The sequence below is a fragment of the Bubalus kerabau genome, chromosome 17, assembly GCF_029407905.1.
Source record: "Bubalus kerabau isolate K-KA32 ecotype Philippines breed swamp buffalo chromosome 17, PCC_UOA_SB_1v2, whole genome shotgun sequence".
Classification (NCBI taxonomy): domain Eukaryota; kingdom Metazoa; phylum Chordata; class Mammalia; order Artiodactyla; family Bovidae; genus Bubalus; species Bubalus kerabau.
Window position 1 is genome coordinate 23,954,739 of NC_073640.1, and position 26,298 is coordinate 23,981,036.

Genomic DNA, 26,298 nt, shown 5'->3' on the forward strand with positions numbered 1-26,298 from the left:
CAGTGATTTTTTTTTATTGTATCCTGGGAACTTTGGATATTGTATTATGAGACTCTAGATTCTATCTAATCTACTTTTTTAAGTAAGAAGTCCTCCTGTTGTAATGTAGTATGAGAGCTAAGTAAAACGGAATAAAGTATATCCCTTAAAGAGTTATTTCAAGCATTTACTGAAGTAATGTATGCAAAGCAGTTCAACCAATGCTTAGCATGTTGTGAGTTCTCACTAAATGAAGAGAAGAACTGACATAATTGATACAATTGAATAACTGATAACGGTTGCTAATGGCAGGACAATGTCTTCTACTTGTCTTTTATCTTTCCTAGGACTGAGCTCACAGTAAGTGCCTAGTGAATACACCACACTAATCAAGGTATCAGGAAGGAGCAGATTAAACCTGCTAACTCAATTTCTTATCCCACAACGACACTCATTTTAATATGAAGATTAGAGCTGGCTGACCAACGGCATTCTCACCATTTGCTGTCACACAACATAACATTACTGTCTCTTCCACGTCTGTCTCTCTAGGGACTCCTGTATCAAAAGCAATTTCCCATGGGACTGACATTCTTAGCTGCACAGAATAAAAATCCTTTATCCACAATGATGTGGATAGTCTTCCCTCCCTCCTCTAGTCCACTAGTTTCCTATTGCCACTTTTAAAAAATATAACCAATAGAACTTGGATTCAAGTAATAAATGTATGAGGAATGGAGGGCAGAAAATTGTCAGATAACACTGATAGCAATATTGTACTTATGGACTCGTATTAGGTTTTTGAGACAGTTAAATGGAGAGAAATGCAGACAGACTGGTGGTACTCTGCACTCACACAGATGGCGAGAATCGCCCCTACCACGCTGCCAGAACCTCAGTAAAGAGGGGCTCTGAAGAGAGTGTATCTGAGGGCAACTGTGTCAGAGGAACTTCTCTTATTCTAAACCCTAATTGTCAACATCATTAGAAACAATGGTCAAGCATTCCCCTCTATCTCATCTACCACTCTATAGCTGGACTTTTCATCCCACTGCCATTAGCATATCTAAATAGGTATTAGTATATCTAAATATCTAAATAGGGATTAGTATATCTAAATATCTAAATACTATTAGCATATCTAAAATGACATTTTTGTATCACTGATCCTTGAGCTATCAAGGAATTTCTTTTTCTTCAACACTAACCTCCTCAATGGTAAAGAATCCACCTGCCAACGCAGGAGACTTGGGTTCAATCCCTGGGTCAGGAAGATTCTCCAGAGAAAGAAACGGCAACCCACTCTAGTATTCTTGCCTGGAGAATCCCATGGACAGAGGAGCCTGGTGGGCTACAGTCCATGGTGTCGCAAAGAGTTGGATATGACTTAGCAACTGAACAACAACAAACAACAAACAACAACAACCTCCTGTTAATCTATTTTGTGGAGTATGGCAGTTTATTTAGTCCTATTCCCACTCCAGTCCACCATGCTTTATTACTCTGGAGGAGCACTTCAGACAACAGGAGGCAATTTTTCCCCCAGGGGATATGTGGCAATGACTGGAAGCATTTCCGGTTGTCACAACCTGGAGAAGAGAGGAGAGATACAGGCCAGTGCTATCAGCATCTAGTGGACAGAGGCCAGGGATGTTGCCAAATATCTTACAACATGTAAGATGATCCCCATCCCCCAACAAAATATCTAGTCTAAAATATCAATGAAAATCAAAGCTGTGAAATCTGCCTGGAGATGGGAAAACAAAGCTATTTCCCAAGACAGAAATATCTTGCAGCTAGAGTTCCACATGTACTTAATTGGAAAGCAGAAGTGAGATCCATGAGGCCACAGTGGTAAAGCCCTCCTACAAGCTCACTTGAAGTTTTTCTGCAGAAGTTGTGGTTCTAGCTCTATTCTGAGTGTCAAGTGTTAGAAGCATCAAGGTTTTCACTGAAAGTATGCTACATGTGACTGGATTTTCTCTTGGCTTCTCTGCTCCAGGCTGTGTAGCATTTAATTTTCTTCCACTAGCTCTCCTAGAAATTCTTGTAAGTGACTTAATGACCTATCATAAATCCTTTCCTACTTAAACTAGTTAGAGTGCATTATTTTGTCTGCAATTAAAGAAGCTAAGTAATACAGCAGATGATTATAGGCAATCAATCTTCAAGGAAATGGGAAATATGAGATTGATTAGGGCCTGGTTGAGTCTGAAATCAATGCAGATTCAGTTAGCATTAGAAAATGGAACTCTTGTAAGGTTTTGGAGGGCTAAGTGGGTGATGCTAGAGACCATTACAAGGCACAAAGAATGAAAAAATAGAGTGGATTAATACAGTAGATTAAGGATGGTTACAAATTCTGTGACTTATCCATCTGTTCCCTCCTTCCCCCAAACTGCAATTGTCTCTTGATTTCAATGAATACAATATACAAAATTAGTCCTGTATAACTACGGAGGTGGGGCCTTAGGTCTGCAGTAAATGCCTTTCCCTCTTAGAACATTCTCTTTTGGAAGCCAGTCACCATGCTGTGGGGAAGCACAAGCAACCAGGAAGAAAGGCTTGAGAGAGCAGAACCAAGGTGTCCTTAGCTGACAACCCCACCTAAATCTTCAACCAACATCCAGAATCTACTACCAGCCTTTTTTTTTGTCACCTGTCTTGAATATTCCAGTCCACGGTGACCCTCAGATTGTTGTCCCAGCAGTCACCACTAAATCCACTCAATCCACAAAACTGTGAGAGGCAGTAACTGGTTACTGTTGTAAGCCACTAAGCTTTAGAGTGGTTTATTATGTAGCAACAGATTACCAAAATGGTTGGCTAATTCTAACTGTACTGGCAAGTCTAAAAAATAAAATTTAAAGATTTCATTCCCTATTTAAGGCATAATTAGAGAATCACAGTTTCCATGAATAACCTAAAAGGAGGTGGCTACAAAAATAAGATGTCAAGCCTAATCCTGTGGGTTGCTCAACATTCAGCACAGATTGATTAAACAGCCTCATTGGATTTCTTATGTACGAATTAGAAAATGATTTGGAAAGAAAAGGATGTTTAGAATAAGAATGATGAGAGTGGAGAGGATTTGAAGGCTTCTGAAGACCTCTAACTTTCCAAATGTGACCTCCCATCACCAACAGAAGCAGCCCATCTTTAGCTGTCTGATGAAGCGAGCCCTGCTTCCTAAAACCAATAAAAGCTTCATTGAAGAGAGTTACTATCACAGAAATCCAACTATTTCTTTGACTCAATATACTACCTCTCAGGGGCTTCAGGCTTAAAACCAGAGTCAGATCTCAATCTGCCCTGGGCTGTCCATTTTGGAGTAAAACCAGAAAAGAAGGGACACACTAAAAGAATGCCAAGATTTTGCTAAACTATGTCAACACGGCCCAGGAACCATATGTGAGATTAAAGAGGGAGCAACATAACTCTCGGAGAAGGCAATGGCACCCCACTCCAGTACTCTTGCCTGGAAGATCCCATGGATGGAGGAGCCTGGTGGGCTGCAGTCCATGGGGTCGCGAAGAGTCGGACACGACTGAGTGACTTCACTTTTCACTTTCATGCATTGGACAGGGAAATGGCAACCCACTCCAGTGTTCTTGCCTGGAGAATCCCAAGGACGGCGGAGCCTGGTGGGTTGCCATCTATGGGGTCGCACAGAGTCGGACATGACTGAAGCGACTTAGCAGCAGCAGCAGCAGCAGCAACATAACTCTGAATATGACTGAATTTAATGATGTGGGTTTATCTACCAGAGATTCTAATATCAATGAGCTCATTCAAGCAGCTGGGAGTGGTTCCAGATGATGGACAGGAATTTTGACTCTGTGGTGTTATACTGTAAATAAAGTCAATATTCATGATATAATGTAGAAGGAAGATGACAAAGATGCAGGGAGAAAGGATGTTGGAGCAAATTCATTATATTCCATTCCACTCACCCACCTTTGAGAGCATTCAAGAACACTCCCTTACCAAAGCAGTGAGAAATACACTGACAACAGAAGCAGCAGAATCTTTGAAAAGGGCTGTAGTGGCTTCTACTCCATGCTAGAAGTGAAGATTCAAGACACTGTCATTGAAAAGCACCCTCTGATTTCAGTGGGGTTGATGGGGTGGCACAACCACCAGAGGCAAAGTCAGCATGATTACTGTAACAGGCAGCATGGCTGGAAGGCTGATCAGAAGGGTGATCAGCGTGGCTGGAAGGATGACCCAGAGGGGTTTCTGTTAGGGGTCATTTTTGAAGGATTTTTTTTTTAATTGAAGTATAGCTGATTTAGATGTAATCATTAAACAAACCTCAGATGTTATCATTAAAATACATATTTTCTAATTTTTATATGGTTGCTATTATAGCAATTATATAATACAAAGAGACTGAATTTATAGTAATGACTTATAATTAGCATTTTTATAATCCTAGTTATGGTTGAATATTGTTATGTATTTATTGATCATTTTTGTCTCTTTAGTTATTTTCATGACCTTTCCTAATTTTTTAGAAAATGAATAAGCATAATTTTAATATAAAAAAACCTTCTATTTGAGTACATGTAACTTTTTGTCTATTACACATAATTCATCTTAATCTCCTATTTGGGTTTTAACTTTTATTCTGTCAATTTTTAGATTTTTGTATTCTAATGTAGTCATATTTGCATGTAGATACAACTTAGGAGTTCTTTATTTTTTATAGTGGACTTTCCCATTATAAGATTAGATTTAAATCAAATTATGTTTCAATTTAGTTATTTTTAACACTTTATATATTTACATTGTCATTCCATTTGTATATTATTCTTATCTCTGCCTTCAGAAAATCTCTATGTTCAAACAACCCAAAATAGAATAAAGCACTCGAGGAAGTATTTTCTCTTTCCAATATTTGATGTACATTTTTCCCAATACACTTATTCTCTCTTTATAATATAACATAACCTAATATTGTAACTGGAGCAGGAAATGACAACCCATTCCAATATTCTTGCCTGAAGAATCCCATGGACAGAGAAGCCTGGCAGGCTACAGTCCATGGGGTCACAAAGAGTCAGACACAACTAAGCGACTAACACATAGTTGATTTACGTTTTATTGATAACTGTGCAGTGGGAAAGGGGAGATGCATAGAACTTTGAAGCACCATTGGACTGAACTCTTCTGAATTATCACTAATCTGGGACCTCACAATGCAATTATGGACCAAGGGTTAGAGTGGGGTTGATAGTAGAATTTAGGCCTAAGCCACATAACCGTGGGTTCAATGGATACATGAACCCATGTTGATTATTTCACTAGTTCCTAAGTTCACAGTAGGAATAGATATTCTCAGAACACTGTTTGAGTGAGAGGTTTATGGGAAAAGGTTTGAAGGGAAGCTCCTTACCTCTGTACAACAATAGTAAACCATAAACAATCCTAATCCCTATAGGAATACAGAGATTAGTGCCACCAACCAAGTCTTGGAAGATCAACCCTATCACAATCTCATTTAGTTTGTCTATTTAATCTCAGCAGAAGATGGATGGATCTTAAGAGAATTACAATGGCTTATTCTAAGCTTAATTAGGTGTTGACTTCAACTGCAGCTACTATTCCAGATGTAGTCTTCTCAGTGGAGTAAATCAATACAGCCTCTGGCACCTAGTGTGCAGATATTGATCTGTCTAATGCATTTTTCTCTATCCCCATTAGCAGAAAATATCAAAAGTAACTATTAAGTAACCCATAAGGCTGCCAATTTAGAGGGAACGTCAGAGCAAAAGAAGACTCTCCAGCTGGCCCAGCTCAGTCAGGTGGCCTTTATGATTCCTCAGATCCAGTGATGTTTGATTTGCGAATGGTCCAGGTACTGTTAAAGGCTCGAAGGCAACAAATGTTAGGAGAATCAGAGTTGCAGCCTTTAGAGTTGGTAGCAAAGCCATACTCTTTTCTCCTTTGAAGAAAACAGCTTTCTCAAGCACCTAAATGCCATGAAGTCATAAAAACAGAGCTTGCTATCATGAAGTGGATGTTGTCTGATTTTCCAAACCATAAAGTCAGAGAGGCCCTGCAGTGGTCCATCATCAAGGAGATGTGATATATACAGAATTGGGCTTGAGCAGATATTTAAGGTGTAAGTTATTTTCACTCTCAGCATAATTATTCCTGCCACACTGCAGTCCCAGGACTCACAAGGAGTCCTTATGATCAGATGGCTGAGGAGGAAAATCAGGCCTGATTGATGATGGCAGTGAGAAATGGATAGCTGTGCCATTTCAGACCCACTCAAGAATGACCTTAAACGTCAATGGAGAATGGGAGAGTTTTCCGGTAGGTAGGATTTTAAGGACTTTGTCTCATGATGCAAGGTCTAGGCATTTGGAAAGAATAAAGATTCCCTGATTGGTAACAAGGTTTTAATGAAGGTTGGGTGATTCTAAATGGGCTCAGAATATGAGAGTACTTTTGTTCCATGTGAGTGTTCAGAAAAGAATCCCACTGTATAAGTTCTCAAAAATAATGCTGCAAATCATATCCCCGTGGATGTCTGTCAACCTTTTTCCAGACACTAATGAATGGGTTCATGGACAAAGTGGTCACGGAGGCAAAGACAGAAGAAACGCACAGGCTTAATAACAAAACTAATTCTGGCTATCACCATCAATCAGTGCACCAGGGTTTTAAATACTGCATCATTTTCTGAGGACCAGACTGCTACCTGGTAGCAACTGATTACATTGGAACTTTTCCTTTATGAAGGAACAAAAATGTGCTCTTACTGGAATGGACATTTATTCTCTCTATGGATTTGCAGTCCTTGTTCACCATGTCTCCCACAGTCCCACCAGGCACAGAATCACTAAATGCTTTGTTTATGATCATGGTATCATACACAACACTGTCTCTTTATTTTACCACAAAAGCAGTAAGGCAGTATCTAATGTTCATGAGGGTTTACTTGTCTTTCCATGTACCCCACTATCCACTGGAGCTGGTCTTACGGAATGATAGAGTGATCTACTGAATTATCAGCTGTTGGAGATAATATCTTGAGAGACCAGATAACTGTCCTATAGCATGTAACATGTGCGTTGAACAAACAAGAGACCAATATTGTGGTGCCATTTCTCTCACAGACTGAAGAGACGAGAGACAGAAACACAAACAGGAAGGTGAATGGCTCCTTTCACCACAACTAGTAACCCCTAAAAAGGTATCTCTTTTTTATTTCCACAGCCCTGACATAGCAGTCTTGATAATTCAGGCAGAAATATCTTCTTCCATAAAGGACACGTATGTTCCATTGAATATGAAGTTCAGAGTCCCTGTTGGCCACACTATGTTCCTCAAAAGAAAGTGCTGGCTAAGATGATCAAGCCTTACTCTGAAGGAGAAAGAGAATTTAAGAGAGGGACCCAAAGTTTCCTATTACTACCATTTTCAGTGATAAAACTTAATGAGAGATGACAGAAACAGCAACTTAGTAATACCAAGGCTTGTACCCCTAGAAATGAATGGCCCAGTAGATAAACTCCAAGGTAATATGAACTGGGATGCAGAGGAAAAAAAATTTTAATTCTAACTATGAGCTCATGACACACTGCAGAATCAAAGACTGAAGATGTTACCCATACTTATCTTCGTTCTAATATCTAGATATTTATATTAACTAATTTTATTTTCCCTATCATTTCATATGATGAGTGTTCACAGTAATTACCTTTACAAATTAAAATATAGCTTGCAAGTATCAAGATTATGACCAGAAAAATAGATTATGACCAGAAAAATAAGGTAACATCACTCAAGAGATGGATCCAATGACTGATAAGAATTTGGATCTTATCTTTTGGATATGAGGATGAGCTGCTTTGCTTGTTTGAGAGGTAGGTTTCATTATATTAAGCAAGAGCATGTTATTGATATTCTTATTTTCTGGAAGTTTCAGTGGAATAGAAAGAGTAGGTATGCTGCTGAATATACAATGGACAAGAGTATGATAGAAAATGCAGAATGGCTCACCCACTACTATTCTAAACTCTTTGTATTTCTTTTTCACAGTAGAAGTCACAAAGCCAAAGACAGCATTTCCCAGACTCTCTTGCAGCTATGGTTCTGCAAATAGCTTCCCCTCATCAAGTAGACCTATCTGTTTGAGATTAAAAGGATGAAGCAAATATCACGAGGCTGAGACCACATGACTCTTCTGGCACACATAATGCAAGTGTTTCTTTCTTCTGTGATATTTATGTCCATGTTTCTCATGATCATTCCCTAGTTTCATGAGCGTGGACTTAGGCCAGTGGCAGAAGTATGGTTCTAGCTTGGCAGGGTAGACCATTTTTCCCAGTATGTAGCATCCAAGCTTGATTCCCCAACTCCCCCAGACTTTAAATGAACTACTTTGTATCATATATCAGCATAGATCTGGTATGCACAACTAAATCTCTGATTAATATATGGAGAAAGATAAACATTCAAATAGAAGAGTTTAGCTTAATTGTCTCTGTCTCTGGAAAAGCTTACTTCTTCTCCTATGCACTTAGGCAAATTCTAGGTGGTCTTGCTATAATCTCTAATAGTTATTTATTTTCCTCACCATAGCATTTGACACTGTTGTTCAAGGCAGTGTTAGATCCTCCCTCCCCTCCACTTAAAATGGATGTATTTTGGTAATAACTCCCTGTAATTTACTCATATTCTGATGAGAGCACATGGGGTTTCCTTTAGCAAACATCCTTCTCCCACTGTCTGTTCAGGGTACTTGGGCATGTAACCCCAAACTGGTCAATCAACATTGGCCCTGGCAACAGTGGTTGTTTCAGAAGTAGATTGTGATGCAAAGTAGGACCAGAGTATGAACTTTTTGTTGGAACTATTACAAACAAGATGTTCTTGCACTGGGCTCCCTGAGGTAATAATATATTCTGTTATTTCTTGCTATATTAGTTATCACTTGAAAAGAAACACAATAAAACCAACAAAACACAGAATTCAGATATAGAGAATGAGAGATCAGTTCTGATGACATTATTTGACTACCATGAAAAAAAAAATCAAACAGTACAAAGAAAATACAAACCCCATCTGAAACCTCATCATTCAGAGACAGTCTCCATTAACATTTGTATGATATATATATATATCATAAGAAAGAACAAACACAGTTTTTCATAAATGAGATCATCTTATGGAAAAACTTGAACAAATTTTTGGCCAACCCAATATATACTATTTTATTATAAATATTTTTCTTTTTATTCTGCAATTTAATTTTGTTCCCCTTACCCTGTTTCTTTTCTCCTTACTTTTTAATCCTCTGCCCCACCTCCCAGCAACTGTTATAGGCCTAGTGTATTTATTCCATACATTCCTTCTTGATCAAATACATATATGCATTAATATATGTATTTAGAATTATAGTTATTGTTGTTTCTCATTATTATAAAAATGGTGTCATACTGTACACCTGACTTTGCATATAACTTTCCTCACTTAACAATACATTATGAAAATTCATCCAAGTTAAATGATACAGATTTAAGCTATTATTTTTTTAATTAATTTATGTATTTTAATTGGAGGCTAATTACTTCACAATATTGTAGTGGTTTTTGTCATACGTTGACCTGAATCAGCCATGGGTGTACATGTGTCCCCCATCCTGAACAACCCTGAGGGATGGGATGGGGAGGAAGGTAGGAGGGGGGTTAAGCCACTATTTTTATTGATTACAATTCATATACTGTGGATGAATAAGCCACATTTCACTCAGCCATCCCTTTGTTATTTGATAGCTTGTTTCATTTTATTTTTCTTTTTTTCCCCACCCCACTACAAACTATGCTAGAATAAAGACAATATAATATACTGGTCTTCTCTTTTTTTTTTTTTAGCAGCAGATTCCCAGGAATGGTATTGCAGGGAAGGGATATTGCCAGACTGCCTTCCAACAGGCTGCAACAGTTTCCATCTCCATCAGCAATGTGTGAGTGCCTCCTTTTCCTTGGCACATGACCAGCATGAGGTGATAATGCACTTGAAATGTTTGCCTTATATCTTTAATTAGAAATATTGCTGACTAGCAGTGAGGTTAAGCATCTTTTCATATGCTTCTTGTCCATTTGGATTCTCTCTTCTCTAAAGAACTCTGAGTTGTTGGTCTTTTTATTATCAATTTGATGATGCACAGGATACAATATATAAAATCACAAGATAATTACTCTTTTAGGAAAATCTGCAAAACATATATGCAATATATATATGATATATATGTATGAGACAAATATACATATAACAAATAACTAGTTAATAGATCTAATATACTAAGAAGGTCTTTATGATTCCAAACTTTCACCCTCACAATGAAATATGGCAATGAGATAAAAATTCACAATGAAATATGGCAATGAGAACAATGAGAAAGATGGTTGATTTGCTCAAAGATCCAGAGATCCCCATAGCATACCTGCTCAGAGATCCCCATAGCATACCTGAGAAGAATTCAGAACCCCTAAAAAGTCTGGTGGTGAAGAGCAAGTTTTGTTCATCCCAAATAGGAAAAAGTAATGGAAAGTATGAACTGAAAATGATGAAGAGGAAAGAAGAGGCTGGAGCTTTAAATAATATGAGTCAAGGCATGGCTGTGCTGCTCAGGCTTAGAGTCAAAGGTGGGAGTGAATCAGAGCTTGATAAAGGTCACCCTTAATCCGCCTTTTCTGCACCTCCCATGCTGTTCACCACTTTTAACTACAGCGGGGGTGTCTCATCACCCATACCATGCAGAGGCCCAGATCTTCGTTCATTTGTTCTTCCAAGCAGACCTAAAAGGTAGAGTGCCTTTGTGGTCCACAGAGCTGGCAAGAAGACCAAAAGTCACAGGAGAGAATGGTTTGCAGTGAGACCCTGGGCCACTCCTCACAGCTGCCAAGCCTTGAATTGTTCTTGAATTGTTCAAGTTGCCATAACAACGTGCTACTGTTAAGTATAAAGGTGACCCTACTGGTCCACCCCAAGAGGGCAGCTTAGACTGGTTTCCTGCACATATGATAAGCTGTTGAAACATAATCAGAGAAGACTAAATATGACAGAAACATAGAAACCAACCAAGTCAGTATACAGCACGTTCATATACTTGGCAGACATCACCAATCAATCCAAGACCCTTTTATTTTGAGCCTGAACACAGCTCCACAATTCTTCATTCAGTGCTCCTTAAACATGGATGCATGTTGGAACATGAGACTAACACAACCTGACATCCCTGACCAACCTTTAGATGATAAAGGAGAAGTTGAGAGGGGGAAATGAGTTATCCAGCAGCACAAAATGAGCAAGTATCAGAGCAAGGGAGAAAGTTCAGTTCAGTTCAGTCGCTCAGTCGTGTCCAACTCTTTGCGACCCCATGAACTGCAGCACAGCAGGCCCCTCTGTCCATCACCAACTCCCGGAGTCTACCCAAACCCATGTCCATCGAGTCAGTGATGCCATCCAACCATCTCATCCTCTGTCGTCCCCTTCTCCTCCTGCCCTCAATCTTTCCCAGCATCAGGGTCTTTTCAAATGAGTCAGCTCTTTGCATCAGGTGGCCAAAGTATTGGAGTTTCAGCTTCAACATTAGTCCTTCCAACAAACACCCAGGACTGACCCCCTTTAGGATGGACTGGTTGAATCTCCTTGCAGTCCAAGGGACTCTCAAGAGTCTTCTCCAACACTACAGTTCAAAAGCATCAATTCTTTGGCACTCAGCTTTCTTTATAGTCCAACTTTCACATCCATACATGAGCACTGGAAAGGGAGAATGAGGCTGGGAAAAAATCAGAAAAGGAAAAGAAATTCAATTTACTCAGTGTGTTCCTGCCATGTAACTGAGGCACTGTGCTTGCTGCTTTGCACATATCATCTTAGGACAGACCTCAGGTCCTGTAAGTGTGCGGTATCAGCTGTTCTCTTGATTAGTGTCCTATATGGACAACAGCACAGACATACAAGACACAGTGCTAAGATGATTGCTCCTACTGTGGCAATGGACTGAGTGACGCTAACTAGGTCATGGGTGCAGTGTGATGAAAGGCACGACCTTGCTATCATCACCCCTAGGCTCTAATCCGACATTTTCACTTTAGCATGATGACTTTGGACCTATGCCCAGAAAGCGTGGCACTCTTAAAGGCAGCTGCCGTGCCTTATCAGGTGACGATCTCAGCCATGTACTTAATATGTACAAGAACCAGTTTGCTTGGCACAGAAAAATTCCTACTCCAGGACCACATGCTGTATCAGGAGGAAGTACTGTGCCTTCTCACCACAGCCAAGTGCTACCCTTTATCACAAAAAGAGCCAAATAAGAAAATGAAAAACTCCGTCCCTCCCCAAAACACATGCTACCACCGTCACCACTGCTGACACTGGGCAAGATTATGGCAAAGACATAGGCGATGACATCCTCGTCACTGAGGATGATGTTACATTTATCTAACTATTAGACACTGTATGATTTCACTGTTTCATAAAATTTAGTCAGCATTTGCCAAACTCCTCTGGGATCTCAGAGAAAAAGACCTGGGGAAACAAATTCAACAGCACATGTTCAAGAACTATATTTTCATATAATGCAACATGAACTTTGCAGTCTGACAGATACCAGTTCATGTCCTGACCCTGCCACTCAATTATGTGACCCTGGGCAAGCTACTTTTCTGAGCCTCAGTTCCTTCCACTGTAAAACTGAAGGTGAATAATAATGAACTAATAGAAGGGCTTCCCTGGTAGCTCAGATAGTAAAGAATCCATCTGCAATACAGGAGACCTGGGTTCGATCCCTAGGTCGGGAGGATTCTCTGGAGAAGCAAATGGCAAGCCACTCCAGTATTCTTGCCTGGAGAATCCCATGGACAGAGGAGCCTGGTGGGCTACAGTCCATGGGGTCGCAAAGAGTCGGACACGACTGAGTGACTAACACTTTGAATAGGAGGCAAAATACTTATCACAATCCTTAGCACACAATAAACCTTTGATATTTAATGTTATTAAATATTTTAGTATCAAGCCCAATAGTGTAATAATAATAATGATACCAGCCAGGGTTCTTGGTCTTCCTCAATCAATAGATATTAATTAGAGGCCAGACAAGAAATTCAGGCAAGGCTTTATTTGGGCCCCTGCTGCACCAGGGAGCAGGGAAAACAAGTAACAGGCTTCCTTGTTGCTTGCTCCTGGAGTCCAGGTGAGCTGGTTCCTTATATGGGGTGAGGGTAGGGATGCATCCAAGGGCAAGGTCAAAGGGGTGGCCCCAGTGTTCTGCCCACCTCTTTGTGATGCTGTGTGCAGGGAGCATGCACAGTACCCCTGCTTTAGCTTCCAACTCTTCAGAAGTGGTCTCTGTGTTTTTTAGTCTTTTTGTATCTTTTATTGAGAATTTGCCCCAATTGCGCATGCACACAGTTATCTTTAGTCCCTTATAGTTTCTTTGTATTTTTTTGCTCAAGGAGACATCTGTCCAGGTGAAAGCACTGCAATGCCACAGCAAAGGGTTCCAGGTCCCAGCCTGTCTCATTAATAGACGATTACTATTTCTGCAGTCCCCACAGTCATCCTCTCCACTCTTTCAACCCATTCTCACATTCTCCTAAATGAGACCACCCTACAGAGCACTTTTGTTCATTCCTTTTCCCAGGGAAAGGCCAACCCTTCCCCATCTATCCAGAAGGTTTCATCTTCAGAGTCAAGTTAAATGCCTCCTTCTGGGAAGCTCAGTCTCACCACCTAAAAACCGTCCTTTGTCTCTGACCTTCTGAACCATGCACTCTGGCACTTCTTTCAGTCAACACTGAAAGAACATCTATACTGTACTAAGATTTTTTTCATCACACTGTGTCCTATCACATAGGATTGCATTTGAGTCTTTGCACTGACTGGTTTTCCTAAACCATGTTTTCCTATTTCCCCTGCAACGTCACATAATTTGATCCTCCCCATTTTACAAGTGTCAGATCAAATACTGCCTCTGCAGAACACGTCTCACTGTTTTCCAGTTGCATCCTACTCCCACCAGTTATTCTTCATCGGTTTTCTTCATTCGTTTACACAATTTTCCATATTCCTCCCCTACTGTAAGAGATAATCCATTAGAATAGGAATTTTACTTATTGTGTTCACTGCTGATCAACCAACACACAGAAAATTACTGAGCACATAGTATATACACAATAAATATTTACTAGGTGAATCAATATTTTTTCTTTATTCTTCCAATAATATTAGAAGCTTCAGGGCAATACCTTCTAGAGCAGATATTCCATTCATAATCAATTTACTGTGTCTGAGACAGCATTACTCAAGAGTTGAATAAAATAACGGGTAATATACAAACTCAGTGGGAAATAATATTAGAGTATATATCCTTGTCACATACTCACTAGATTATAAGCTCCTTGGGGGTAAAAGTCATCTCTTTTTCATCCTGTGCTTCCTTTAGTGCCCAGCAAGCACCATTAAATGCACATATATAATAACAGCTTAGCTGTGTCAAATGGAATTGAATAGAATAGCACAAGCATCTGCAGAAATGTTCAAACACATACAAGCAGCAACAATAAAACTGCAAACTCATACCCAGTTCCTCTGCAGCACTGGCTGAGATCTTAGAAAAGCACTATCTATAATTAGGCATTTTGTTCTTTTTATATCAGAGGGATGAGAAAGGAGCTCTTACTTTCTGGGTGGCTGGGGAAGCAGAAAATAAACCAGTGCCTGAAACAGAAATGAAGATGCTTCGATTCTTTGTGTTTTATCACCAGAACTCAGATTAAATGTGCCAGTCTGCATTTCCTCATTCTTAAATGGACCCTCTTTCCAGTCTCAGCCTTGTCATACCTGACCAAATATATCTCTTCCCACTGGAAGTCTGGGCTGATAACAAAATATTAGTCACAATTCCTGTCTAGGAAACATCATGTAGGTGCTATGGCTAATGATCTTCTTCTCATTAATTTATATATTAATGAGGAAGAAGATTGTTGTTGTTCAGTCTCTCAGTCATGTCTGACTCTTTGCAGGCTTCCCTGTTCTTCACTGTCTTCCAGAGTTTGCTCAAACTCATGTCCATTATGTCAGTGATACCATTCAACCATCTCATTCTCTGTGGACCCCTTCTCCTCCTACATTCGGTCTTTCCCAGCATCAGGGTCTTTTCCAATGAGTTGGCTCTTAACATCAGGTGGCCAAAGTATTGAAGTCTGCATTTTAATACACTGTCTAGGTTTATTATAGCTTTTCTTTCAAGGAGCAAACTTCTTTTAATTTCGTGGCTGCAGTCACCATCCACAGTAATTCCGAAGTCCAAAAAAAATAAAATCTGTCACTGTTTGCACTTTTTCCCGATCTATTTGACATGAAGTGATGGAACCAAATGCCATGATCTTAGTTTTTTGAATGTTGAGTTTTAAACCAGCTTTTTGACTCTTCTCTTTCACATTCATCAAGAGGCTCTACTCAAACTCTTCCAGAGAACTGAAGAGGAAGGTAAACTCCCAAACTCATTTTATGAGGCCACCATCACCCTAATACCAAAACCAGACAAAGATGTCACAAAAAAAGAAAACTACAGGCCAATATCACTGATGAACATAGATGCAAAAATCCTCAACAAAATTCTAGCAAACAGAACCCAACAACATATTAAAAAGATCATACATCATGACCAAGTGTGCTTTATCCTAGGGATGCAAGATTCTTCAATATTCACAAATCAATCAATGTGATACACCACATTAACAAATTGAAAGATAAAAACCATACGATTATCTCAACAGATGCAGAGAAAGCCTTTGACAAAATTCAACACCCATTCTGATAAAATCTCTCCAGAAAGCAGGCATAGGAGGAACATACCTCAACAAAATAAAAGCCATATATGATAAACCCACAGCAAACATTATCTTCAATATGAAAAATTGAAAGTATTTCCCCTAAAGTCAGGAACAAGACAAGGGTTCCCATTCTCACCACTACTATTCAACATAGTTATGGAAGTTTTAGCCACAGCACTCAGAGAAGAAAAAGAAATAAAAGGAATCCAGATTGTAAAAGAAGTAGAACTCTGTTTGCAGATGACATGATCCTCTACACAGAAAACCCTAAAGACACCACCAGAAAATTACTAGAGCTAATCAATGGATATAGTAAAGTTGCAGGATATAAAATTAATACACAGAAATCCCTTGCATTTCTATACACTAACAATGAGAAAAGAGAAAGAGAAATTAAGGAAACAATCCCATTTACCACTGTGACAAAAAGAATAAAATACTTAGGAATATATCTACCTAAAGAAACAAAAGATCTATATATAGAAAACTATAAAACACTGATTAAAGAAATCAAAGATGACACAAATAGATGGAGAAATAGACCATGTTCATGGATCCAAAGAATCAATACAGTGAAAATGAGTATACTACCCAAAGCAATCTACAGATTCAATACAATCCCTATCCAGCTACCAATGGTATTTTTCACAGAACTAGAAAAAACAATTTCACAATTTGTATGGAAATACAAAAAACCTCAAATAGCCAAAGCAATCTTGAGAAAGAAGAACGCAACTAGAGGAATCAACATGCCTGACTTCAGACTACACTACAAAGCTACAGTCATCAAGACAGTATGGTACTGGCACAAAGACAGAAATACAGATCAATGGAACAAAACAGAAAGCCCAGAGAAATCCACACACCTATGGACACCTTATCTTTGAAAAAGGAGGCAAAAATATACAATGAAGAAAAGACAATCTCTTTAACAAGTGGTGTTGGGAAAACTGGTCAACCACCTGTAAAAGAATGAAACTAGAAAATTTTCTAACATCATACACAAAAATAAACTCAAAATGTAATAAAGATCTAAATTTAAGACCAGACACTATAAAACTCCTAGAGGAAAACATAGGCAAAACACTCTCTGACATAAACCACAGCAAAATCCTCTATGACCCACATCCCAGAGTAATGGAAATAAAAACAAAAATTTAAAAATGGGACCTAGCCAGGACATGGAAGCAACCTAGATGTCCATCAGCAGATGAATGGATAAGAAAGCTGTGGTACATATACACAATGGAGTATTACTCAGCCATTAAAAAGAATACATTTGAATCAGTTCTAATGAGGTGGATGAAACTGGAGCCTATTATACAGAGTGAAGTAAGCCAGAAAGAAAAACACCAATATAGTACACTAACACATATATATGGAATTTAGAAAGATGGTAACAATAACCCTGTATATGAGACAGCAAAAGAGACACTGATGTATAGAACAGTCTTTTGGACTCTGTGGGAGAGGGAGAGGGTGGGATGATTTGGGAGAATGGCATTGAAATATGTATAATATCATATATGAAACGAGTCGCCAGTCCAGGTTCAATGCACGATACTGGATGCTTGGGGCTGGTGCACTGGGACGACCCAGAAGGATGGTATGGGGAGGGAGGAGGGAGGAGGGTTCAGGATGGGGAACACATGTATACCTGTGGCGGATTCATTTTGATACATGGCAAAACCAATACAATATTGTAAAGTTAAATAAAATAAAATTTTAAAAAAATGGGACCTAATTAAACTTAAAAACTTTTGCACAACGAAGGAAACTATAAGCAAGGTGAAAAGACAGCCTTCAGAATGGGAGAAAATAATAGCAGATGAAACAACTGACAAAGAATTAATCTCAAAAATACACAAGCAGCTCAATATCAGAAACATAAATGACCCAATTAAAAAATGGGCCAAAGAACTAAACAGACACTTCACCAAAGACATACAGATGACTAACAAACACATGAAAAGATGCTCAGCATCAGTCATTATCAGAAAAATGCAAATCTAAACCACAATGAGGTATCATCTCACGCCAGTCAGAATGGCTGCTATCAAAAAGTCTACAAACAATAAATACTGGAGAGGGTGTGGAGAAAAAGAAACCCGCTTACACTCTTGGTAGGAATGCAAACTAGTACAGCCACTATGGAGAACAGTGTGGAGATTTCTTAAAAAAACTGAAAATTGAACTGCCATATGACCCAGAAATCCCACTGCTGAGCATACACACCGAGGAAACCAGAATTGAAAGAGACACATGTACCCCAGTGTTCATCACAGCACTGTTTACAAACACTAGGACATGGAAGCAAGCTAGATGTCCACTGGCAGATGAATGGATAAGAAAGTTGTGGTACATATACACAACGGAATATCACTCAGCTATTAGAAAGAATGCATTTGAATCAGTTCTAATGAAGTGGGTGAAACTGGAGCCTATTATACAGAATGAAGTAAAGCAGAAAGAAAAACCAATATAGTATATTAACACATATATATGGAATTTAGAAAGATGGTAATGATGACCCTATATGCGAGACAGCAAAAGAGACACAACAGACTTTTGGACTCTGTGGGAGATGGGGAGGGTGGGGCAATTTGAGAGAATAGCATTGAAACATCTGTATTACCATATGTGAAATAGATGACCCGTCCAAGTTTGATGCATGAAACAGGGCACTCAAAGCCGGAACACTGGGACAACCCAGAGGGATGGGATGGGGAGGGGGGTGGCAGGGGGTATAGGGATGGGAGACACATGCATACCTGTGGCTGATTCATGTCAATGTACAGCAAAAACCACCAGAATATTGTAAAGTATTTAACCTCCAATTAAAATTAATCAATTAATTTTTTAAAAAAAGAAATAGAGAACAGACTTGGTGGTTGCCAAGGGTGAGAGGGAGTGGGGGGAGGGAATGATTGAGAGTTTGGGATTAGCAGATGCAAACTATTATATAGAAAATGGATAAATAACAAGGTCCTACTGTATAGCATTATATTCAAGACCCTATGATAAACCATAATGGAAATGAATGTGAAAAGAATGTATGTGTGTATAACTGAAGCACTGTGTTGTACAGCAGAAATTAACACAACATTGTAAATCAACTATGCTTCAATAAAATATTAAAAACAAACAAAAAAAAGAGTTTCTTTAGTTCCTCTTCATTTTCTGCCATTAGAGTGCTGTCATGTGCATATCTGAGGTTGTTGATATTTCTCCCAGCAGTCTTGATTCCAGCTTGTGAGTCATCCAGCCCAGCATTTGGCATGATGTGCTCTGCATATAAGGTAAATAAGCAGGGTGACAATATACAGCCTTGGTGTACTCCTTTCCCAATTTTGAACGAGTCCATTGCTCCATATCCAGTTCTAACTGTTGCTTCTTGTCCTGCAGAAAGACTTCTCAGGAGACAGGTAAGGTGGTCTTGTATTCCCATCTCTAAGAATTTTCCACAGTTTGTTGTATTCCACACAGTCAAGGCTTTTTAGCATAGTCAATGAAGCAGAAGTAGATGATTTCCTGGAATTCTATTGCTTTTTCTACCATCCAGTGGATCCTGGCAATTTGATCTCTGGTTCCTCTGCCTTTTCTAAATTCAGCTTGAACATCTGTAAGTTCTTGGTTCACGTACTGTTGAAACCTAGCTTGAAGAATTTTGAGCATTACTTTGCTAGCATGTGAAATGAGTGCAATTGTACAGTAGTTTGAACATTCTTTGGCATTGCCTTTCTTTGGGATTGGAATGAAAACTGACCTCTTCCAGTTCTGCAGCCACTGTTGAGTTTTCCAAATTTGCTGACATGTTGAGTGCGGCACTTTAACAGCATCATCTTTTAGGATGGGAAATAGCTCAGCTGGAATCCTATCACCTCCACTAGCTTTGTTTGCAGCAATGCTTCCTAAGCCCCACTTGACTTCACACTCCAGGATGTATGGCTTTAGGTGAGTGACCACACCGTCATGGTCATTATCTTAATGACCTTTTGTATAGCTCTCATGTGTAGTCTTGTCACCTCTTCTTAGTCTCTTCTGAGGAGGGTAGTAGCTACCGTTTATTGAATGCATATTATGTGGTTGATTAAATGTTAAGTGAGTTACATGTGCCATGCTCTGTAGTTGTTATAAAAATCCTATGCCTAAGTATTATTGTTGTTGGTGTGTTTACCTTTTAAAAAAACTAAACCTGGGAATGGTGAAACCTGAATATGGCATGTTGTTTGGTCCACAGTATTGTATCAATTACAATGACATTGATATGTCATGACACCATTGATATCAATACCAAATTTCTTGGTATTGATCATGTCCTTTTGAATCTGAGATAATATTGGGAGAAGCTGGGTGAAGAATGCAAAAGAATTTTGAACTATTCTTACAACCTCTTATGGGTGTAAAATTATTTCAAAATAAAAACACTTTTTTAAAATAAAGAATAATCCTGGGACACAGGGTGATTATACAGCTTGTCCAGATCACAAAGTTTGTATATGAAGAGATCAATTTGAACCCATGTTCTTCTGGTTCTAAAGCCCAGGTCTTAAGGGTTGTAGTCCATGTTCCCTGTCTTCTCTGGTTTTCCTTTCAGATAACATGAGCCCTTTAGCACCATGTTGTTCTCCTTACACTGGTTACTGGGAAACTCGGGGTTAAGTGGTGTCAAACTGCAGCATAATTGGAATGCCTATTTCATTTCTCTTAGGTCTATTTCCTTCCAGCATTTATCCAACTTGGTCTTTCACAGACTCATTTTTTCACTTTTTTTGTCTTTTAGCAAACTAGCTAAATCTTTTTGGAAAAGATTCCAGGTTATAAATAAAGTTAAGAATCTTTCTCCTCAAGTTTCAAGAATATTCTTATCCTGGATTTTCTGAAACCAGAGATTACTTGGTACCACTCAGTTAGCATCTCTGAGTCCAGATCCTAAAACAGGGAGGCACTCGAAGCAAGAGATGAGATAGAAAACAATGGCTTCAGGTTGCAAAGGTAAGAGGCCTTTCTTATCTTCATTTTATTTTCTGAAAATTAAATACTTGGCAGGGTTTTCCTTGAGCTAATTACCATCCCTTCTTAACATTTTAAGTAACTGCTCATTTAGAGTAGTGAATGATTGCTCTGAGATTAGAGTATAGGGAAAATCTTTCTGTTGGGAATAATCCACTTATGCGGCTGTTTGTTTGAAGGAGAGATAAACAGAGATTTTTTTTTTTTTTCTTCTTGACATGCCAGGCATAAGAGAGAACAGGGTGATTAATGAAACTCTGCTTTTTGCCAATAAATTTCTGACATCAGATACAAGCTCATAGTTGTTGAGTTTTCTGGGGATTTTTTTTTTTTCCTTTTTTCCTTTCTTTCCTTTTAACCCAAAGGAAAAAGAAAATGGCACCATTCAGATTCTAGAGCCCATTTAAATCTGTTACACTGTGGACTATTTTTGGTTCTTAAAATGGTTTAGGTAATTTTTCATTGGCTCTACTGGGAATGCCACTTTGTGCTCTGTTATTTATAATCTGCAGAAATTAATTATGCTGCTAATTAACAGCTTGCAAACAAATTATTGCTCAAGGAGTTATTTATTCAGTTATGAAAGCACAACTTCAGGGTTCTATGTAGATTCTTTCTGACAGCTCTTTTATATCTTGCTTTTCTTTCTGAATTTTTCTGCTTCTAAGGTTCAGCAGAGGTCTGCTTGCAAGGGATGACAATTAGTCAGGATCTGGGTAGCCAGGAACTGGGTCAGCTGCTCTACTTGGGGGGAGGAAAAGGCAGGAGGGTTGCAGAGCCTGCTTAGTATGCACTCTGGAATTGATAAAAACATTCCTTATGTGAGTGGTGGCTCTTGCAACAACCACCACAAGGTTTCACATGCCCATTTTTGCACCTCCAAGACTCTTAGGAGAGCCCTGGAGGGCAGTGCTGACATCATACACGGAGGAAAGCAGGAATGTAAACACATGCCATTTGTGTATCATTGGTAACACTACCATTCTCTATGCCCATGCTCATGGCAGACAGCAAAATGGATCACAGACCTACTTCAACCTCTGAAAATTTTTCAACATGGTCTTCCAGGTAGGCATTGCCAACTGTTGGTATCCTGGTAGGAGTGAAAGGGTTTGCCAAATTAAGTGGTTTGATATTCCCAACTCATGTAAACAACTTTCCATGGCTAACCAACCTGTGGGACTGGACAATGGGATGGAAGAAACTGTAGACAAGAAACCTCTTTTTCCCTTGGCAAGACCTCAGAGGGGCACTCAGGACACAATCTGACTCTAACTGACCCCACCTGCCCAAGGAGACACTTAAGAACTGCCCCCCAGGCAAAGTCACAAAGCGTCAGCTCTGTATGAAGGGCCACGTTGGACAGTTCCTGCAGGAGCAAGGAGTTCATCCCAGAAAGAAAACAGAACACTGGCAGGGTTTGGAGTACCTGCTTCTGATTCTTTGTATTCCATTCAGTAGCTGTGAGATCCTTGGTGAGTCTCTTCCTCTTTCTGTTCCTTAGGTGTTCATCTGCCAAATGAAGATGGTGCACAGGGTCTCTGAGATCCTTCTAGCTCTGGGTGTCTAATGTTCTAGTGCTGCTGTGAGTATCAGATACACATGAAGATTCCCATGGTCAGGTCTATTCCAATCAGAAAAATGAAGACGCCAAAGCAACTCACTAAACCATTCCTGCAGTCAGATAAGAGGAGCAGAGATGGGTTTCAGGATCACACTGAAGAACGCTGAAGAAAATAATATGAGAAAAACAAGTGTGAAAGTCACCACGTTCGCATTCGATAGCTGGCACACTCCAAGCAACATTTACCCCTAAGTTCAAAGGAATCAAAACCACCTTGTGGCTCTGGAGACATTCAGATCCCCAGGCTCCTTTCAGTACTTCAACACCCCTAGAAGCTCATCTTCCTCTGTCTTAACTCACCAACCCACCTCTCACATATTCCAGAGCTCAAAGCCCAGTCCATTTTCAGCAAATGCAATCACTTTCTTTAAGCCCCTCTTTTTAAGGCTAAGAAATAAGAACCCACATTTATCTCATCAGAGAAGTCAAGTCACAAGCCCAAGCTCTACAGCCCAGAAGTAGTAAAGCTAGGCTTTGATCTCATGACTTATGATCATTGGTCCTGTACTGTCCCACACCATTGGGTTCCCTATCACGTCTTTACTTAGTGATCAACTTCAGGAAACTGAGAAGTCAATCTCGGGCCAATCCAATGAGGCACCCATGAAGGTCCCTTTCTCAGAACCCCCTCCAAGCAGTAAAAACTTTGAGGACTTTTTAGCCTTTGAGGGAGGCTAAATGCAGCAAAGGACAGAACATGGGCTGAATTGGAATTCTGCCTAGCCCTAACCTGATTAACTTTCTGACATTGGACAAGTTTCTGAGAATGCTTTGAGCTTCAATCTTTTCATCTGAAAAAGGGCCACAATAAACTCTTACTATGCCCAAAGACATGTACAAAGATGTTCATCACAGCCTGGTTTACCATTGTAAATATAAGAAAGAACTGACGATAATCCATCAGTAGGAAAATAAACAAAGAGATTGATCTTTAGTCATAAAATGGAATACTTTACAGTCAAAATGAATGAATTAGATATACCTGTATTAAGGTGAACAAATTTCAAAAACTAAGAATGAGTAAATGGCTGGGAAGTATGTAATACAAAATATAGTGTATATTCCATATTTTTATGTTTGTGTGCCTATGTACTAAGAAATAAAAATATACTTGGGAGTGACACTCAACAACCTCAGAATATTGTTTCCTCTGCAGAGGGAAGAAGGGAAGGCCTGTGAGTAGAAACTTCTGTTTCTGCTATGAGTACTACATGATTGCCTTTAGGTCTAGTCCTTGTTTCTAGAAAAATTTCAGCAATTTGGGGCTTTCCACACTGCATCCTATTTTAGGTATACTATGGAGGTTCAATATTTAAGGGAACCTTGAATAATCCCTGCTTTAACAAAGAATCCTTCTGTTAAGCAGTCAATGCCTAATTCTGTCTATAAACTAGAGTAAGGTTTGAAGCTGCTTTCTAAAAGATGCTCATTCATTTAACAAAGATTAGTTAAGGTCATCTCTCCGCCAGTCACTGTGCTAGGTTGCTAGGTAGGCGTATACAGAATTAAGCAAAATAAACATGGATCCTGAGAGTTTGCAGCATGGGAGAAAACTAAAGATGTAAACAAACTAAATTCTGTGTAAGAAATGAACAGTGCTAAATTCTGTGTAAGACATGAACAGTGTGTTACGATAAGAAATACTGAAGAAGTGGCAGAGTGTTTCAGTCATCTATGAGGTGTAAAAACCAATTCAAAATTCAGTGTCTTAAAATAACAACTTACCATTTCTCACAATTCTGTTGACTGATTAGAAGGTTCTTCTGCTTCCCATGGTATTGGCTGGGGTGCAGAGCTGCCTGAAAGGTTCAAAATTGCCTCATTCCCCTGGCTGTAGAGGTGCTGGCTGGGAGCCCAACTGGTGACTGGGGCCGGAGTTCTCACAAGCCTTTCCACAAACCTTCTAGAACTTCATCCATATGGTGGCTGGCTTTCAAGCAGTGTTCTGAGTAGAAAAGAGAAAAACTTCAGATATCTTAAGGCCCAGCCCCCAAATTACACAGGGTCACTTCTGCTCCATTCTGTTGGTCAAGACAAGTCATAAGATTATTCCAGATTCAAGAGTAGAGAAGTCTGACTCTATTTCAAAAAAAAACTGATTTTTTTTTAGAAAATTTTTAAAACATCAGTGCTGGCGGTCAGGGACAAGGCAAACTGTGCTGCTTTCAGGCACCTCTGAAAAGCATGAGGGGGGTCCTCGCAACCCCCGGTCCATCACCATCACTCCCAGGGCCCCTACGCGGGACCTGAGAGAAGCAGGAACACAAGACGCATGCCCGTCATGTACACAGAGAGGACAACTGCGGGGAGGAGGCCTTGGGTCCCACGAGGCAAGAGGCGTGCCTCCCTGACCGTCTCTACCCACGGAGAGCTGCTTACCGGAAGCACCTCTGCAGTGGGGACCCCAGAGGTTCGCTGGGCACAGGAGACGATGCCACCGCCGGGCCTCAGGCACCTGAATGAACTGCCTGGAGCTCTCCAGGAGCATCGTCCAGGGGCTTTGCCGAGCACAGCACTGCAGCAGGAAGTCCCCACCGCTATTCCCGCCCAGCTGAGCGAGAGGCCCGCTCGCCAGACAGCAAGGAGATCGCGCGAGAGTTTGTGCTGCACGGAGGACCAGGACCTTCCCGCGCTGCGAGGTAGTGGGTGAGACATCCGGGGTCTGACCTGAGCCTGCACCCCAGCCTTCCACACACTACAGGCCACCTATGGGCAGGGAGAAGAGGCGAGAGTCTCGCACAGGGAACCAAGAGAGCAGCTGCGTTTGCCATGATCTTCCATCCCTTGTCTGGTGTAGCTTAGGCCTGGGCCTAGCGGAGAATGACATCACTACATCCATCTGCCCCTACTTTTTTTTTTTTTTTAATTTTTTAAACTTTTTAATTTTTTTTAATTAAAGTATAGTTGATTTACAATGTTGTGTTAGTTTCAGTTGTTCATCAAAGTGATTCAGTTATACATAGATATAGATCTGTATTTTTTATTTTATTTTTTAATTGAAGGATAATTGCTTTACTGAATTTTGTTTTCTGTTAAACCTCAACATGAATTAGCCATAGGTATACATATATATCACCTCTCTTGTGAAACTCCCTCCCATCTCCCTCCCCATCCCACCCCTCTAGGTTGATACAGAGACCCTGTTTGAGTTTCCTGAGACATACAGCAAATTCCCCCCTCCCCTGGTGTGGAACAAAGATTCCACAAGTGGTTTGTTGTGGCATTAAGTGAGATTAAAACAAATACCCAAAAACGAGAAACCAAAGATGAACCCCAGACAAATGACAGTTACAAAATCAGGCAAGTGATATTTAAATTAATGGAATATACACATATACATAAACACCCATAAGCAAAATCAAAACACACCAACTAAAATACAGTAGATTGACCAGGCAAACAAAGGAAATAAAAAAATTTTATCTACCAGTTAAGAACAAAACTAACTGAAGCACAAGCTGTAAAACAGAACTAAAGCAAAGTGCCAAGTGAGGAATAAAGCAATGAAAACAAAACTAACAAATATGTTGAGAGGAAAGGAAAGAAAGAAAGAATAGATATGCAAAGTTATATAGAGGTAGATTAAGAAGGTTTATATACATTAAAGATTAACCGCAAGGGAAAAGAACAGTAGGAAAAGCAAACAAAGGAATAAATGTAGAAAAAATATAATAGGTTTAAAAAGATTAAAAATTAAAATAAAAAAAAAAAAGGAAAACTCCACGGATCTGCAAAAACCCAACATAGAGGCAGAGGTTTATAACAACAATAAAAAGTGTGACTGAATATGCATATACACCCATGAGCAAAATCAAAGCA

General features: G+C 39.6%; 1 long non-coding RNA gene across 4 annotated transcripts; it reads right to left on the reverse strand.

Moving 5' to 3' along the window:
- Window positions 1-1,396: 1,396 nt before the first annotated feature.
- LOC129632501 (uncharacterized) lies at window positions 1,397-25,366 on the reverse strand. Of its 4 annotated transcripts, none has more exons than XR_008704562.1 (4): window positions 24,859-25,366; window positions 24,205-24,424; window positions 22,285-22,582; window positions 1,397-1,568 (listed from the first exon to the last, which is right to left on the reverse strand). It is a non-coding gene; the product is annotated as an uncharacterized LOC129632501 (long non-coding RNA). The 4 variants fall into 4 exon arrangements; XR_008704560.1 differs by lacking the exon at window positions 1,397-1,568 and adding an exon at window positions 18,614-19,494; XR_008704561.1 differs by lacking the exon at window positions 1,397-1,568 and adding an exon at window positions 18,614-19,498.
- Window positions 25,367-26,298: the final 932 nt, after the last annotated feature.